The sequence below is a fragment of the Thermobia domestica genome, chromosome 3 (assembly GCF_964235325.1).
Source record: "Thermobia domestica chromosome 3, izTheDome1.hap1.1, whole genome shotgun sequence".
Lineage (NCBI taxonomy): Eukaryota > Metazoa > Arthropoda > Insecta > Zygentoma > Lepismatidae > Thermobia > Thermobia domestica.
Genome location: NC_137456.1, coordinates 270146247 through 270158412, shown reverse-complemented (window position 1 = coordinate 270158412; position 12166 = coordinate 270146247). Strand labels below are relative to the sequence as shown.

Sequence of the window (12166 nt, the reverse complement as noted above, 5' to 3'; positions counted from 1 at the left end):
TCTGTTAGAAATAGATTGGTTCTAGATAGCATGGCTTCCGTAGCGGGCTTCGAGTGAAATAGTTCTTCTGTGGCAGTCCTTTAGAACATTCAGTGGAAGTCCATAATTGGTCCGTGTAGGGACCAAAATAGTCACAATTAGTACGTTCAAGTTCCAATGATATCCACATATGGACATCCTCTACATCAGTTTGAAGTCCATAATAGGTCCATTTTAGCTCCGAATGGACGTCCAGGAGATGCATGGCAACTGTCCCAAAGTAACATCTTGTGTATATCGAGTGGACGTCGTATGGACCAAAAGAACACGTCCTCTGAACGTCCATTGGGCGTCTGTACGTCCATAATTAGTTCGTTTTGGTACCGGAAATGGACATAATATGTACGTTCTGGACGTCCAGTAGATGCACGGCAACTGTGCCACCTGTACTCTCCCGTGTACATCCACTAGACGTTGTATGGACCAAAACCACATGTCCACTGGACATCCCGTAAATCCTTGCCCGGACGTTAAATGGATGTACATTGGACGTCGGTGTGCTGTGTGGGAAAGAATATAGTACATATTTACATAAAGAAATAAAATCACGAAATAACAGTGCTGTTAGGCACGTAGCCAGGATTTCATGAAGGGGGGATCCGTGAAATGAAGTACTTTGGTCATCACACCAGGAGAATATATGTTGGTTCGTTTAGCCAGGATTTTGTAACGGGGGGGAAGGGGGGGTGAAATTAAATTCTGAATGCCCAGGAGCTCAATCTAAACTACATTTCTATCAACATATATTGGTTTGTTAGGACAATAAAATGTGGATATGTTGGTTAGTATTTTAATAAGAAACTATGAAGAAATCTCGAGTAAAACAATAAAAAAATACAATATTTACGTCCTGCCTATGTTCGTTCAAATATAACAATTTTCTTTTCATTATGACCTCAACTATTATCAAAAGTATAAGTATATTCACTATTATAAAAAGAACATACTCAATAATATCTTGTAAAATACTTTACAATATCTGCGTTCCTTTCTCTGTTGAATCAAATGTTAACAGAACTTTCCACATAAATGTTTGTTTTTATTATTCCGTCAACTACTGTCTGTTCCAAATGACAGGTTAAAGAAGCAGTAGAAAATTGTTTTTGAAATAAAATGTTAGATACTGCAAGGATGCGATGTCAAAAAATGATTTTAGAAAATGTACATTCTGTTACACAATGGTACTATAGTTTTGGAAGCTTGAAATCTCCCTGATTAGTAGCAGAAATTCTGAGAATTCCGTAACTTTTGTAGAAATTTCAAATTCCCTAACCTTCCAGGATCTCGCTTACCCCGCCACCATGTATTGCAAGTAATAAAAATCTCCTCATAAGGAAGAGTAACCAAAAGCATCCTGACTTTTTTAAAATTTAACGCGATCCTTCTTTTTCTAATTTCATTTTGTTTCATCCTTCCTTATTTTTTAAATTCTGGTCTGGAAGGGGGAGGTCCGGACTCCCCCCCCCCTTGGCTACGTGCCTGATGCTGTTTAAACTATGCAATAATTATCTTATCAAGTGTAACTACTTCTAAATTTAAAAGTTGTTTACATACTATCGTTATTTAGACGACATGTTAATTCTCTATAAAGACGACAAACAAATAGAAGTACTCCTTAGAATCTTTAACAATATTAATTTTATAAACGAAATATGTTATACTTTGGTACGTTTTTTTAGTGATAACAGACTACAAAACCTTATAACTTTACTTTGGAATTCGCTTGTTCTTGGTAAAACTGTATTTTCGTCAGAGTTTGCCCATGTGGGCCCAGCTCAGGCGAAAAACAAAATGTTTTTCTTTTCGGGTTGGAAACAACTGGAAAAACCCACCTGGGTATTGAGCTTTTGATGAGTATATTAGTCATACAACTAAGCGGATCACATTGAAAATGATTTTAACGAAATTTGGACTTTTAGGCATACTACATCATTCAATATATACTAATTAATTCTTTTCTAGGACCTTTGTAAAGTACTGAATGAATTTTTAAAAACTCAGCTCGAGATAATTATGGAATTAATTGAGATAATTATACATATTATATATAGATTATGCTTATATTTGAAATAAATGAAGTCTTTGAGTTTTACGTCCCATGGTTATGGTTTGTGGACTAAAGGAGGCTGTGATGATGAGAAATGAATGAAATGATGGAATGAAAAAAAGTGGAATAAACGGGAGAACCCCGAGAAAACCCACTTCGTGATTGTCCTGCAACAAAGTCCACATGGCGCGAGCTGGAATCGAACCAGGGATCCCAAGCACAGGAGGTAAACGCTCTACCACTGAGCCACCGCGCCCCCTTTGTTGCAAATTGTGACACTGAGAATCTTGAAATGTAGATCACATTTTAACACTTTTACCCACAGACATTTAGATGTTTTCAAAAATAAAATAAATCTGAGAAAACCGATATGGGCGCAGGTGTTTTTTTTTAACCCTGATTCTAGTAGCTCTCGACTTTGGCTGGGTACGATGCTATTAGCTGTAAACTTTCTAAAAACCACAAACAGCCATGCTCCAGCGAGAATCGAACATGGAACATTGAAGTCGGCGGCCTGACACTTCAAAGCGCACGTCTACTGCGGTCATCTCTCGTTCTAATTTACAAAATAAAGTAAAAGGTGATACAAGACTTCTTTCTGAACTGCAAAATTGGTTTCAAAGTACTTTTAAATTCTTATGTGCAACAGATGTAATCTGTTGGTGGTAGAAGGATGTCAGAAGGAAAAGAAAAATGTATACAATAAAAATATATTAAAAACTACAGCAATTCCGTGGAAAAAGAGTGGCAGATCGCGGAAAGATCTATGCAACTTTAGATAAGTATGGTTTAATGCGTTAAATTTAGAATTTTGCAATCAATATACAATGAATTTTATGTTGAGCATTCACTGATACAGTAATACGAGCAATTTCTTCAAAGGTGATGTATGATTGGAAAACAAAACTAGTACATGTGATTAAAGGTATTGGTACAGTAATTAATTAAATAGAAGTTTACTAAATGTAATAAATGTATACAGGTACCTATAATTATTACTGCTATTTAAAGGTAGCAACACTTTACCATTTTAATGGTAAGAGAACATTTACTTGATCTTTAAGATATGAAAGCGTATATTTATTAAAACATACTTCGATTTTGCTGGTATCTATTGCTCATAAAATAACGGATTACTTATAGAGATCACAACGCAAAGACGAAGAAACGAAATTAATCAAATTATGTGGTCCCAATTCCAAGCACTTCTATTCTAACAAAAAATAAAGAATATCCTTCTGTATCCTACTGCCATATTACCAGATTTTACTACAATACATGAATATTGCATAAACAGGCTATTCAAAATTCTTTCTCCAATTTACTGTAATTACTGATGACGATCTTAAAGACATCCGAAACATTGATGTTGCGATTTCTAATAAATTTACTTTCAAAATAATAAAAATTTGCAAAAGATAAAAATAAATGGTTAAGACTTCGTACAATACTATTACCTATGTTAAATGGGTTAAAAAGTAGACACTGGCTTTATTTAAGGCACCATTACAGCATTTGCTTAGTACGACTGAGAGAAGCCAGGGATAAGCGACTCCTGAGTGCGAACCCAGGACCTTCCTAATATGAAGCCCACACTCTACTCAACTACCCTACGGTCACTGGCTAATATAAAGCAATACTTTAATATAAATACCTCTAACTCCAGTAAGTAGTCAGATACATTTTCTGTTGAATTTGCTGAATGTTATTTCTCATTAGATGAACCGGCCAAGGGTTCATTTGGAACGACACGGGTTTGTTGTTTCTCTTTTGATTTCAGTTTTTGCTTCTTTCTTCCTCTGTCAATCTTCTTATGAAAATACCTTACGAAGAAGAAGAGGAGAGAACTGTCACTTTTATTGTACCAATAATAAGCTAATTCATAGTTATAAATGAAAATAAAAGTTACTGTGCTTTAAAGATGAAGCAACACATTTGTATTATAATCGTGCTATTTATTCCTATTGCATCAGACAGCTAAACATTTTCCTTGTAATGGATGTCTACTTTCGGAAAAAGATCTACTTTTATATCACTGTGTTGCATAAAGACGTTAAGACCAAATAAAATTATATATATCCATATGTAATCTAAATAAATTAAGAAATGTATTTAAACCAAAACACCGGTACAAAAGAAACGTGTTTTTTTCTTTTTTTTTCTTTTTTTTTTTGCTAACTCTGTGTACCAGACAGATACTGGCATCCAACAAAATATTTCCCCCCAGCTGTATCGAGTAATATTAAATGTTAGTAGTGTAAGTTACTTTGGGGGCCTTATAAATTACACACGAGTAGAATCACAGTATTTATAGACAAATCGTTGAGTGGATCAGGAAAGTTTACGAAATTATATTTGTCTGTTTGTTTGTTTAGTTTGAGATATTGCATTTCCTATTTGAGTTTGCGATACTGAGCAAGGAACACTGAAATTTCGAAGGAACCGTGCCAGACAGCATGCTTGCTTGCCGCAAGCTTGCCCGTTGCTTTTATTTGATTTTATTTCGCTTTCGCTTATACACAAAAGCTTATTTTTGCTTAGCGCAAGCTTTAGTGAGGGCAACCCCAAGCTTCTCTTGCCGACCCTTTCCTTTAAATTGAAGTAGGAAGCCAGCGCGCGTTCGATTCTCAGTTGTTCTCAAAAACCACGTGACGCGATGCTGACCTCTTAACTTTCGGTGACAACAGTGGCGGCGATTGGACGTTAAAAGTGGGGGGGTAAGATATGATCTGAGTATATGTATACCAATGTTAGTGTTTCTGGTTGTTTCTAACACTTTGCTTTACGACAGGTTGTATAACTAATAGGATACTATCTTTTTTCGGTTAAAATACCGTATATCGTGTTTCATATTTAAGAAAATTGACACGAGTAACGCACATAGGTACTAACCCTTGATTCCTTGCTCATGAACATCTTAAAATTCTGTCTGGAAAATTGTGTGATCAGATTATTTAATAACATATTTGAAAAACAAATAAATAGAAAGGATATTATTAATCATATTAATGAATAATGAGGCTTGTTTTGTAGAAGTTATATTGAAACTGGGGATTAATAAACAACTTACATTGTTAATTCCACACTTGCCATTAAACGTATGTTATTACTCTTACAAGATGAAAAACAGTAAATACTACAAACATATGATACGACGCAATTGTAATATTAATTCCTTTGAATAGCAATTAAAACGCAGTTCCTGTAGCTGTCTTAACTCCACGGGAAGACAAATAACCAATACACATTTACGCAACGACAAATAGTATATGGTACCGTTTTTTTTCTATGGACCAGTAATATATGCAAAAACTTTACATTTCCACATGAAAATATATATATTAACCATTTTAAATTATGGCTTTTTAATGCTAAACTATTGAATTTCAGTCAATCAGTACAGCATTATCCCTATTTATCCTAGGATCATGGTTAGTACCTCATTCTCTTCAGAATAGAACAACTTTTCAAATGGTTCCATTTACGTTTTCCTATCCTGTTCCTAAGGCGGGAAATTTTGAGGGAAATTGGATTTTTTCTTAGTTTTTTTCAAACTTTGATCCCCTCTGGACCCGCTTTTGTTAAAGTACAGATCTCAAAATCAACTGAAAAATACGAAGGGGTGTACTAAATGTGTATAAAAAATTTCAAGCTTCTATCTTGAAAATTAAGTGCGAGAAAATGTTTACCAATGAGCTAAGAACATTCCCACAATGTCCCAGATGACCTGGATGTAATATAAAATTTTCCTGAGACATCCCTATTTATCCTATGATTCATTATTCGTACATTATTCCCTTCAGAATGGAACATACTTTCAAACTGTACCACTCACATGTCTCCATCATGTACTTGAGGTGGTAAAATCATTAAAAAATGGATTATTTGTTTAAAAAGAATTCCTTCTTTGTACTTTTTTGCCCCTCTGTCCCCCGTTTTAACGCATAAATCCGAAACAAATCTGAAAAATACTAAGGAGTGTACTAAATGTGTGTGCAAAATTTCAGTCTTCTAGGTGCAAAAGTAAGCCCGCCAAAAATAATATTTCTACAATACTCCAGATTCCCATATAAAATAGGATCTCAGGTAAAAATTCCCTGAGACATCCCTATTTATACTAGGATCATGGTTCGTACAGCATTCTTTTTAGAACAGAACAGCCTTTAAAACGGTACCATTCACATGTCTCCATTATGTATCTGAGGAGGAAAAATCGCAAAAAAGAAAAAACGAATCTTTGTTAAAAAGATATCCTTTTTTTAACCTTTTTTTCTCTGGCCCCCCTGTTTTTTCGCAGACATCTGAAAAGAATCTGGAAAATATTAAGGGGTACACTGAATGTGTGTGCAAAATTTCAATCTTCTAGGTGCAAAAGTAATAAATAAAAGTCAACAAAGAAATTTTCATTTATGGCGTCATCATACTTTACGTCTCGACGCAGAAAGGCGTGAAAGCATATGTAACGTGTTCTACAATGCCTCCAGGCTTGAGAAAGGAAACAGAAGTAAAAAGCTTTTTTGGTACTTTTTAAAATCGAATAATGAAGATTCTAGCCTATCACCGAAAAATAGATGATATAATTTAAAAGAGTTAAGTGGTCACTTCAAAAAAAGTGGTGGGCAACTGCCCCCTCTAGCCCCCCCTAAATGCTGCCCATGGGTGACAAGGTAGTGTTCGCGTTGTTAGGGTCTGTTTAGTATTTGCCTTGAATAAAGGACAAAACTAAATTACTTTTTAAATTGTACCGTCTGGTACTCTAGTCCCACGTACCTGTAATGTCGTTCTTTATTTCCTCGTATTTCGGTAACCACGTGGCATAGCGAATTGTGGTGTTTATGTATAAATCATAAATGTGAACATAGATGGCAACAGATTTGAGCCGACTTATTTCGTGATAGAATACAGAACTGTTGCAGATATTTTAATATAAACTTAAAGTTTATCTGAATGCTGTGTTTAAAGTATAAACATTTTTCTACGTTGTAATATAAAAAGGCAGAAATTTCAAGTACTCGCGGCTAATAGAGTAAGAAATTGGATATTAGGAAGAAACAACCTAGCGTTGCTTTCTTTCAAATATGCTACTTCCCAAAGACCTGGAAGGAAGCTCGTATTATCACCATCCCTAAACCCGGAAAGAATCCGCTGCTTCCGGAAAACTATAGGCCGATAAGTCTTCTGTCACACTTAAGTAAATTATTTGAACGTGTGTTCCTCTGGAGGTTGAAACAACATGTCGCCAATAGTGATCTTCTCCCTTCCATCAGTTTGGGTTTCGTGCTCAACATAGCACTACTACCCAACTCGTACGAGTAGTTGATCACTTAACAGTGGCTTTCAATAGAAAACACCACACCCTTGGAGTATACCTGGATGTGTCAAAAGCATTTGACAAAGTCTGCTTAGCTGGATTGTTATATAAGCTATACACTTAAGGTCTTCCGGATCGTTTTCTGCATTTACTTCGTTCTTATCTCATTGGCAGATCCTTTCGTGTGTCAGTTGATGGTGTCAAATCTTCGTCTACGCCAATTAAAGCAGGTGTCCCACAAGGCGCTGTACTTTCACCACTTTTATATAATCTTTATACAGCAGATCTTCCAACTTCACCAAACTGCTTTTTCGCAACGTATGCCGATGATACCGCCTTTTTCACAACAAGTAGTTCACTTGCACAGTGCTACATCTATATGCAACGTCAATTAGACAGATTTCAGGAATGGGCCAGGCGCTGGAGAATTAAAGTAACTGCCGACAAAAGTTGCGCTGTCATTCACAGTAGAAGACGCATCCGCGCCCCTCGAAATCTAATATATGAGAACGCACACATTCCTCACGCCACGCATGCGAAATATTTGGGTGTGACATTAGATCAGGGGCTCACGTTCGCCCCACACATCAAAGATATAAAGCAACTAGCATTACGAAAAATCTCGGTCTTGTACCCCATTTTTCGCTGCAGTTCAATCTCTCATGAGGTCCGCGTGCACATTTTCAGGATGATAGTCCTGTCCACACTTTCTTATGCATTTCCTGCCTGGCAACATGCTTCTAATAGCCATTTTCAAACACTTGAAAGTGTGCAAACGAGAGCCGGACGCATCATCACTGGTCACGACAGATATACTCGCAACAGCCAAATTCTGGAAGATTTAGAGCTGCCTCCTGTTCGAGAAGTTCTACGGCATGTCCATCATAAGTTCTGGCATACTTTACCAAGACATGTTAATCCAGCTATAGCCACCATTGGCACCGAATGCGCTCTACGGAATGTTTATCGCACGCCACGCATCTAGTATCTTTCCATAGCTCGTAATAACATTATCAGCTACTCTGCGACAGTTGCAGATGTAGACTTCCAGCCATAATAAAACAATAGTAATATCCAACTAGCCACCTGCACATCTATATATATTCTTTATGCCATCTTACTCATGGAGTCAGGGGCTTCGGCCTGATACTCTTCACACAACTTCAACATTACCGTGACCGTGACCGTTGCTCGAACTGGCCACCTGGAATCTCTAACCAGGTAAAAAAATAGGGTATCCGTAGCTGGCGGAGAAAAATAAGCAAGTCACTTAGTGTGTCCATCCCCATTGGTTTATTTTATTCGCGATCTTCGTATATACGGTTGGATTACTTACCTCTTTCGGGTTAGGAAACAACCGTCGAATTGTATTTTCATCCTCCACGGAGGTTAACACCCTGATTTGATCTTAACTGTTGACAACCTTCCTATTCTCTAGGCTTACGATTTATTTTGATACACTCCTCTTCGGAGGTAGAGGTACCTAAAGAAAAAAATAGTTGACGACTTTGGCACTTATACCGGCGAACGATTCCTTTCGTGCTCCCTCTCTGGCGGAAAGAGCACCTTAATAAACTCTAAACTTAGAGCTTTGCTTTGCTCTAAGAGCAGAATATATCCAGGGGCCGTCACTACCATTGTGGTAAGCTGGCGCTATCTCCCACCTTAGTTATAAAGATGGCTTCTCAGAAGACATCAGCGAAATCAGACAAAAAAGTACAATCACCCCGGATTCCAGGTCTGAGGGGGAAAATAATAAAACCTACGTACAAACCAGAAGATTTTCTGGTGCCTTTAGGCAAAAAGAAGCAAGCAGCCGCCCCAGCGAAATTGAAATCCACTCCACTCAAGCAGTCAAGTGCTTCGCAGCCATCCACCTCGAATACTCCTGAAGATATGGATTTCACGGTTGTCGGAACGCTAAAACGACGTAGGTCTTCTTTAGCAAACCTCAACAAGGCAGAACACCTTTCTAATAGTCCCTCAGCATATCCACCTCTCCCACTCAGCAACAAGTTCGATGTTTTGTCTGCAACGCAATCAGATAATGCTAGCACTAACACTGGTACGACAAAGCAGCCTCCAAGTTTCAAGCCTCCTCCGATCTTTATCTACGGAATTACTAACACCTATACCTTTATCAAGACCTTATCACGAGCATTGAAGGAGCCCCCTCTAGCTCAGCCCAATAAGGAGCGCATCCGTATTCAAGCAGCAAACAGAGATGATTATAATTCTATCAAGGCTTATTGCGAACAAACAAAAACTGAGTATGCTACAGGCGTGGCGAAGAATGAAAGGCCTATTAAGGTCGTTGTCCGAAAACTGCCTATAGACACCGACCTAGACGATCTGAAGGAAGAACTATTGCGTCTCGGTTACAAACCAATAAACGTCCACCAAATGTCTCGCAAAAGCAAGACAGAAGACAAGAAAATTATGATGCCACTGTTTTTGGTTGCATTGGAACGAACTGCAGCTGTTAAGGAGATATATGCTATTACCAAACTTCTTCATTACAAGGTCCACATCGAACCATACAAGCCTCCCTCAGTGCTGCAATGTTACAGATGCCAACGCTTGGGGCATTCACAAGACACTTGCCAAGCCCACCCGCGCTGTCTCAAATGCGGACAATTACATTTCACCCAATCCTGCAGTAAAGCAGACTCCTCCACACCCGCCACTTGCGCCAACTGTCAGGGAGATCACCCGGCAAATTGCCGTGGCTGGCCAGTCTTTAAATCATATTCGGAGGCTCTTAAATTGCCGGCCCAACAGCAGAGGAAACTTCCTGATAAGACCAAGAAAACTTTCAACAAACCATCAGAAGAGACGATTTACATCCCTACTGTTGCTAATATCCAACCTATGGCTACGGACAATGAAGACGCTGAAGCTTCCACTTCTCCCCACACTCAATCAGCTTCTGTCGAACAACAGGAGGGCCCGAAGGAAGACTTAGACTTAAAGTCCATTCTTTCATTTCTCAAGGGTTTAGAATTACGCAAAATAATAACGCATATTAAACGTGGTATTACCCGTTTCCGCCAAGCAGCAGACGCAGCTTCCAAGGCTACAGCAGTAATAGAAACAATAGCGGAAATGGTTGACGATGGCTGTTTCTAAATCCAGTGTATTGCATCACACACTTATCCTTGCTACGTGGAATGCAGATGGTCTCGAGGGGCAGAAACAAATGCTTATTAGATTTCTCACCCACCATAGAGTTGATGTCATGTTTATTCAAGAAACGCACTTTACTGCTCGTATCACTACTTGGCGACTACCCAATTACATTGTGTATCGACAGGATAGAGTGGGCAGACAGAAGGGAGGATTACTACTCATAATCAAAAAGGCATTCCCCGTCAGGTCAATTACAATACCACCCTTACTAACTTTGGAGGCACTTGGTGTTGAGCTAATAACTCCAGGCATTCCATTAATATTGGTCACCGGGTACAGGTCCCCGGCTACACAACTAGAGCCCACAGACTTCGATGTCATTGCTAACTTAGGGCCCAAAGTCATCTTAGCTGGAGATCTTAATGCTAAACATGGAGAATGGAACTCCATTATTCCAAACACTGCTGGAGATACTTTACACGAATATTTACTCACGTCCAACTTCATCATCAGTGCTCCACCAGACCCAACTCATCATCCAAAGTTCGGCGGACAACCCGATGTGCTTGAGGTAGCCCTTTGCAAAGACGTATCCTTTACAGTCCATCCATATGTCATTTCAGATTTAGATTCTGATCACGATCCAGTCATTTTTCACGTCTCCCACCGCAGCATCGCCCATTCTGCCCCCATCTTCAAGCAAATAGACACTGACTGGGACGTATTTAAACAAGAACTAAACACCATGATCGATCTACGAAATAGGCCTGCCACCATTGCGGACATCGATCAAGCGGTCTCTCACATCACGCTAGCACTTCGTACAGCAGAGGCAGCGAGCTCCACTACAATAATCTCTCCATCGCAAACCAGTCATAGCGACAGTTTTCATTTACAACTTTATCTTCATCTGAAACGTTGGGCTAGACGTCGATGGCAGCACACACTACATCCCGCATATAAGACTTTATGGAACAAACTTTGTAAGAAGCTCAAGATGCTCACTACAAGACAGAATCAACAATACTGGGAAGACACTTTTCGAAATGTCACACTAAATGACCGTAAAATTTGGACGTACTCCAAATCATTCCAACGTGCCACAAATGCTTCCAAAGCCAGAGTCATACAAGGACCTCAAGGACTGACACAAGATCCTCAGTCGCAAGCGGACATTTTCGCTGACTCTCTGGAAGAACAGTTCCAGCCCAATAGAGCACGCCTCGATCCCTATCTGAAACAGCACATCCGAACCACATTATATAGCATAAGTACACAAAACCCTACACATGGCATCACCTTAGTAACACCCCGGGAAATAGAACGACATATAAAATGTCTGTCGGCAAAGACAGTATCTGGGCCTGATGGGATTCGATCTGAGATTCTTAAACATCCAACTAGAAAACTACTGGTCTTTTTAACTTACTTATTTAACGCCATCTTTCAATTATGCTACTTTCCCAAGACCTGGAAGGAAGCTCGTGTCATCACAATCCCCAAGCCTGGCAAGAATCCACTGCTCCCGGAAAACTACAGGCCGATAAGTCTTCTATCGCACTTGAGCAAACTCTTCGAACGGGTATTTCTCTGGAGGCTGAAACATCACGTAGATAATAGAGACCTTCTACCTTCTCATC

At 38.8% G+C, this 12166-nt stretch overlaps 1 non-coding gene across 1 annotated transcript; it reads right to left on the bottom strand.

The window, feature by feature from the left end:
* Positions 1–2270: 2270 nt before the first annotated feature.
* TRNAR-CCU (transfer RNA arginine (anticodon CCU)) lies at positions 2271–2342 on the bottom strand. Its single transcript has one exon. It is a non-coding gene; the product is annotated as a tRNA-Arg (tRNA).
* Positions 2343–12166: the final 9824 nt, after the last annotated feature.